At 44.3% G+C, this 7500-nt stretch overlaps 1 protein-coding gene across 2 annotated transcripts in view; it reads right to left on the bottom strand.

The window, feature by feature from the left end:
• The window catches only part of LOC110514055 (leucine-rich repeat and transmembrane domain-containing protein 2-like), a 56107-nt gene that overhangs the window by 26624 nt on the left and 21983 nt on the right, over positions 1-7500 (bottom strand). The window lies entirely within an intron of this gene.

Raw genomic sequence — 7500 nt, 5'->3', positions numbered from 1 at the left:
TTGAATAAAGACACTAAATCACATGTTCAGAGATGTAGCAGCACAGACTGAGGAGAAGGGATACAGGCCTTCATTCATGCTGAATAAAGACACTAAATCACATGTTCAGAGATGTAGCAGCACAGACTGAGGAGAAGGGATACAGGCCTTCATTCATGCTGAATAAAGACACTAAATCACATGTGGAGGAATGTGGGCCGCCGTGTGTGTGTGTGTGTGTGTGTGTGTGTGTGTGTGTGTGTGTGTGTGTGTGTGTGTGTGTGTGTGTGTGTGTGTGTGTGTGTGTGTGTGTGTGTGTGTGTGTGTGTGTGTGTGTGTGTGTGTGTGTGTGTGTGTGTGTGTGTGTAGATGAGAGAATCACTAAAGAGCTCCTGACACACTGATGACAGTCACCGGGTGTGGCGGGCGCCACATATCCTGCTTTGTTTTCAGCCTCTCTCCTCCTTCACTCCCAGCATCCCTCGCTCCCCCTCTCCTACTTTTCTCTCCCTCCCTTTCTTCTGCCTTGTGTTTGAAATGGGTCTCCTGCTCTGGTTGGTTCCTGACACTGTGAAGGAAAAGCTGTCTGTAGCTTTTCTGTTGTTGCTGTTGATGTGTTGTAGACCTGAGAGAGAGAGGATTCCTGCTGCTAACTCAGCCTGCGGTACCCTTCTGTTGAGGTGTTGTAGACCTGAGAGATAGATAGTCCAGCATGTTTACAGTGTGTCAGAGTGGTGTGTGTCCCCAGCATGTTTACAGTGTGTCAGAGTGGTGTGTGTGGATAGAATGTGTCCAGCATGTTTACAGTGTGTCAGAGTGGTGTGTGTCCCCAGCATGTTTACAGTGTGTCAGAGTGGTGTGTGTGTCCAGCATGTTTACAGTGTGTCAGAGTGGTGTGTGTGGATATAATGTGTCCAGCATGTTTACAGTGTGTCAGAGTGGTGAGACACAGGATTAGAAGAAGAGATCAGAGAAGCACACCCTCAGAGTTTAGAGAGAGACAGAGAGAGACAGAGAGAGGCAGAGGGAGGCAGAGAGAGAGAGAGAGAAACCCTATTGGAGACTTGTTAGATAGGAGGGGGGTGCTACTGAAGTAGCTCGTGATTCTGCTTCCAATCATTATGTGATTCGTCCCAAATGGCACCCTGTTTCCTTAATAGTGCACTACTGTTGACCAGGGCACATAGAAAACAGGGATCTGGTACAAGGTAGTGATTGTAATCCAAAATGTTTTTAATCAGCCAGACTAGCCAGTGTCAGTGAGTAATTGTAGAGGGGGTGGCCTTGACATACTGTCTACATTAAAACACACCAACTCTATTCCACATCAAGTAAATGATAAAAGCAGTCAAATTAGATTAAAAAAACATGTATAAACAATTAATGGAACAGCGGGGACTGTGAAGCAACACATGATAACATACACACTATGCACACACACACATGATAACATACACACTATACACACACACACACATGATATCATAAACACTATACACACACACACACATGATAACATACACACTATACACACACACACACATGATAACATACACACTATACACACACACATGATAGCATACACACTATACACACACACACATGATAACATACACACTATACACACACACACACATGATAACATACACACTATACACACACACACACATGATAACATACACACTATACACACACACACATGATAACATACACACTATACACACACATGGTAACATACACACTACACACACACACATGATAACATACACACTATACACACACACACACATGATAACATACACACTCTACACACACACACATGATAACATACACACTATACACACACACACATGATAACATACACACTATACACACACATGGTAACATACACACTACACACACACATGATAACATACACACTATACACACACACACACATGATAACATACACACTATATACACACACACACACATGATAACATACACACTATACACACACACACATGATAACATACACACTATACACACACACACATGATAACATACACACTCTACACACACACACATGATAACATACACACTATACACACACACACATGACAACATACACACTATACACACACACACATGATAACATACACACTCTTCACACACACACATGATAACATACACACTATACACACACACACATGATAACATACACACTATACACACACACACACACATGATAACATACACACTATACACACACACACATGATAACATACACACTATACACACACACACATGATAACATACACACTATACACACACACACACATGATAACATACACACTATACACACACACACATGATAACATATACACTATACACAAACACACACATGATAACATACACACTAGACACACACACACATGATAACATACACACTATACACACACACACACATGATAACATACACACTATACACACACACACATGATAACATACACACCATACACACACACACACATGATAACATACACACTATACACACACACACATGATAACATACACACTATACACACACACACACACACACACATGATAACACACACTATACACACACACACATGATAACATACACACTATACACACACACACATGATAACATACACACTATAAACAAACACACACATGATAACATACACACTATACACACACACACACACACACACACACATGATAACATACACTCAATACACACACACACATGATAACATACACACTATACACACACACATGATAACATACACACTATACACACACACACACATGATAACATAAACACTATACACACACACACGATAACATACACACTATACACACACACACACACACACACACACATGATAACATACACACTATACACACACACATGATAACATACACACTATACACACACATGGATTTAGTACTGTAGATGTGTGGTGTTGGTGGGGTAGGGGCCTGAGGGAACACAGTGTGTTGTGAATGTATTGTAATGTTTTTAAAATGGTAAAAACTGCCGTAATTTTGCTGGACCCCAGGAAGAGTAGCTGCTGTCTTGACAGGAACAAACAAGGATCCATAATACACCCCAGGAAGAGTAGCTGCTGTCTTGACAGGAACAAACAAGGATCCATAATACACCCCAGGAAGAGTAGCTGCTGTCTTGACAGGAACAAACAAGGATCCATAATAAACCCCAGGAAGAGTAGCTGCTGCAGGAACTAATGTGGATCCATAATAAACACCAGGAAGAGTAGCTGCTGCCTTGACAGGAACAAACAAGGATCCATAATACACCCCAGGAAGAGTAGCTGCTGTCTTGACAGGAACAAACAAGGATCCATAATACACCCCAGGAAGAGTAGCTGCTGCCTTGACAGGAACTAATGAGGATCCATAATAAACCCCAGGAAGAGTAGCTGCTGCCTTGACAGGAACTAACAAGGATCCATAATACACCCCAGGAAGAGTAGCTGCTGTCTTGACAGGAACAAACAAGGATCCATAATACACCCCAGGAAGAGTAGCTGCTGCCTTGACAGGAACTAATGAGGATCCATAATAAACCCCAGGAAGAGTAGCTGCTGCCTTGACAGGAACTAACAAGGATCCATAATACACCCCAGGAAGAGTAGCTGCTGCCTTGACAGGAACTAATGAGGATCCATAATAAACCCCAGGAAGAGTAGCTGCTGCCTTGACAGGAACTAACAAGGATCCATAATAAACCCCAGGAAGAGTAGCTGCTGTCTTGACAGGAACTAATGGGGGTCCATAATAAACCCCAGGAAGAGTAGCTGCTGTCTTGACAGGAACTAATGGGGATCCATAATAAACCCCAGGAAGAGTAGCTGCTGTCTTGACAGGAACTAATGAGGATCCATAATAAACCCCAGGAAGAGTAGCTGCTGTCTTGACAGGAACTAATGAGGATCCATAATAAACCCCAGGAAGAGTAGCTGCTGCCTTGACAGGAACTAACAAGGATCCATAATAAACCCCAGGAAGAGTAGCTGCTGTCTTGACAGGAACTAATGGGGGTCCATAATAAACCCCAGGAAGAGTAGCTGCTGTCTTGACAGGAACTAATGGGGATCCATAATAAACCCCAGGAAGAGTAGCTGCTGCCTTGGCAGGAACTAATGGGGATCCATAATAAACCCCAGGAAGAGTAGCTGCTGTCTTGACAGGAACTAACAAGGATCCATAATAAACCCCAGGAAGAGTAGCTGCTGCCTTGACAGGAACTAACAAGGATCCATAATAAACCCCAGGAAGAGTAGCTTCTGTCTTGACAGGAACTAATGGGGATCCATAATAAACCCCAGGAAGAGTAGCTGCTGTCTTGACAGGAACTAATGGGGGTCCATAATAAACCCCAGGAAGAGTAGCTGCTGTCTTGACGGGAACTAATGGGGATCCATAATAAACCCCAGGAAGAGTAGCTGCTGTCTTGACAGGAACTAATGAGGATCCATAATAAACCCCAGGAAGAGTAGCTGCTGTCTTGACAGGAACTAATGAGGATCCATAATAAACCCCAGGAAGAGTAGCTGCTGCCTTGACAGGAACTAACAAGGATCCATAATAAACCCCAGGAAGAGTAGCTGCTGTCTTGACAGGAACTAATGGGGGTCCATAATAAACCCCAGGAAGAGTAGCTGCTGTCTTGACAGGAACTAATGGGGATCCATAATAAACCCCAGGAAGAGTAGCTGCTGCCTTGGCAGGAACTAATGGGGATCCATAATAAACCCCAGGAAGAGTAGCTGCTGTCTTGACAGGAACTAACAAGGATCCATAATAAACCCCAGGAAGAGTAGCTGCTGCCTTGACAGGAACTAACAAGGATCCATAATAAACCCCAGGAAGAGTAGCTTCTGTCTTGACAGGAACTAATGGGGATCCATAATAAACCCCAGGAAGAGTAGCTGCTGTCTTGACAGGAACTAATGGGGGTCCATAATAAACCCCAGGAAGAGTAGCTGCTGTCTTGACGGGAACTAATGGGGATCCATAATAAACCCCAGGAAGAGTAGCTGCTGCAGGAACTAATGGGGATCCATAATAAACCCCAGGAAGAGTAGCTGCTGTCTTGACAGGAACTAATGGGGATCCATAATAAACCCCAGGAAGAGTAGCTGCTGCTTTGACAGGAACTAACAAGGATCCATAATAAACCCCAGGAAGAGTAGCTGCTGCAGGAACTAATGTGGATCCTTAATAAATACAAACTGTAATCTACGCCTTATCCGTTGCCATGCCACCCGAATTGAGACAGGGATTTCTATTTCTATTTCTATTCTGGAAATGGTTTTTGGCGGACAAAGGCATTTTGATTAAAAACAAAGAATGCATCTTGAAATATTAAATTCTCCAAACAGCGTTTTATAAAATACTCGCTGGTCTACTGTGGATGTGTTTTTAATCATGTTGTCAGGCTGGTTATATATACGCTGTATTTATATATATGTATATTCCACCATATTACATAGCCTCTGCTCTTTAATCACATATCTAATGGATTGGTTCTGATGCATTACAAGCATCTAAAAGCAGCCAAAGCCAATCAACCCTAAACCACTGTGTTCTACATCTCTCTGTCTGACCGTATGGTACAGGTCAACCCTAAACCCCCTGTGTTCTACATCTCTCTGTCTGACCACAACCCTAAACCCCCTGTGTTCTACATCTCTCTGTCTGACCACAACCCTAAACCACTGTGTTCTACATCTCTCTGTCTGACCACAACCCTAAACCACTGTGTTCTACATCTCTCTGTCTGACCACAACCCTAAACCCCTGTGTTCTACATCTCTCTGTCTGACCACAACCCTAAACCCCTGTGTTCTACATCTCTCTGTCTGACCGTATGGTACAGGTCAACCCTAAACCACTGTGTTCTACATCTCTCTGTCTGACCACAACCCTAAACCCCTGTGTTCTACATCTCTCTGTCTGACCACAACCCTAAACCCCTGTGTTCTACATCTCTCTGTCTGACCACAACCCTAAACCACTGTGTTCTACATCTCTCTGTCTGACCACAACCCTAAACCACTGTGTTCTACATCTCTCTGTCTGACCGTATGGTACAGGTCAACCCTAAACCACTGTGTTCTACATCTCTCTGTCTGACCACAACCCTAAACCCCTGTGTTCTACATCTCTCTGTCTGACCACAACCCTAAACCCCTGTGTTCTACATCTCTCTGTCTGACCGTATGGTACAGGTCAACCCTAAACCCCCTGTGTTCTACATCTCTCTGTCTGACCACAACCCTAAACCCCTGTGTTCTACATCTCTCTGTCTGACCACAACCCTAAACCACTGTGTTCTACATCTCTCTGTCTGACCACAACCCTAAACCACTGTGTTCTACATCTCTCTGTCTGACCACAACCCTAAACCACTGTGTTCTACATCTCTCTGTCTGACCGTATGGTACAGGTCAACCCTAAACCACTGTGTTCTACATCTCTCTGTCTGACCACAACCCTAAACCCCTGTGTTCTACATCTCTCTGTCTGACCACAACCCTAAACCACTGTGTTCTACATCTCTCTGTCTGACCACAACCCTAAACCACTGTGTTCTACATCTCTCTGATCTGTTCTATATCTCTGACCATATCACTAGAACCTGATAACTCCTCGTGGACTAGATCACATCCTGTTGTAACAACTGAACCTGTTAACTCCTCATGATAAAGCAGCCTGGTCTAGAGGAGACAGTGGTAAAGGTAAAGGCAGCAGCAGTCTGGTCTAGAGGAGACAGTGGTAAAGGCAGCAGCAGTCTGGTCTAGAGGAGACAGTGGTAAAGGCAGCAGCAGTCTGGTCTAGAGGAGACAGTGGTAAAGGTAAAGGCAGCAGTCTGGTCTAGAGGAGACAGTGGTAAAGGCAGCAGCAGTCTGGTCTAGAGGAGACAGTGGTAAAGGCAGCAGCAGTCTGGTCTAGAGGAGACAGTGGTAAAGGCAGCAGCAGTCTGGTCTAGAGGAGACAGTGGTAAAGGTAAAGGCAGCAGTCTGGTCTAGAGGAGACAGTGGTAAAGGTAAAGGCAGCAGCAGTCTGGTCTAGAGGAGACAGTGGTAAAGGCAGCAGCAGTCTGGTCTAGAGGAGACAGTGGTAAAGGCAGCAGCAGTCTGGTCTAGAGGAGACAGTGGTAAAGACATCACACAGCTACAGGCCATCTAGGGCCTGTTATATTGATTCAATGAAAAACAAGTCCCACTTCCGTTTTTATTCATCTATTTTTCTACGACATAGCTTAGGAAGTGTCCCAAATGCACCCTATTCCCTATATAGTGCACTACTTTAGACCAGAGCCCTCTGGGTAAGTGCAGTAGCCACGTGTGGACAACGTGCAGAGTGCCCTCAGAGTGTGTGTGCCTGCTGAGGCAGTACAATGCATGGCACTCTAACAGTAGGAGCAGCTGGGCAAACACATACACACACACACACACACACACACACACACATACACACACAATC

The sequence above is a fragment of the Oncorhynchus mykiss genome, chromosome 15 (genome assembly GCF_013265735.2).
Source record: "Oncorhynchus mykiss isolate Arlee chromosome 15, USDA_OmykA_1.1, whole genome shotgun sequence".
Taxonomy (NCBI): Eukaryota; Metazoa; Chordata; class Actinopteri; order Salmoniformes; family Salmonidae; genus Oncorhynchus; species Oncorhynchus mykiss.
The sequence above is the reverse complement of the archived record's forward strand: the minus strand, read 5'-3'. Positions and strand labels throughout refer to the sequence as shown.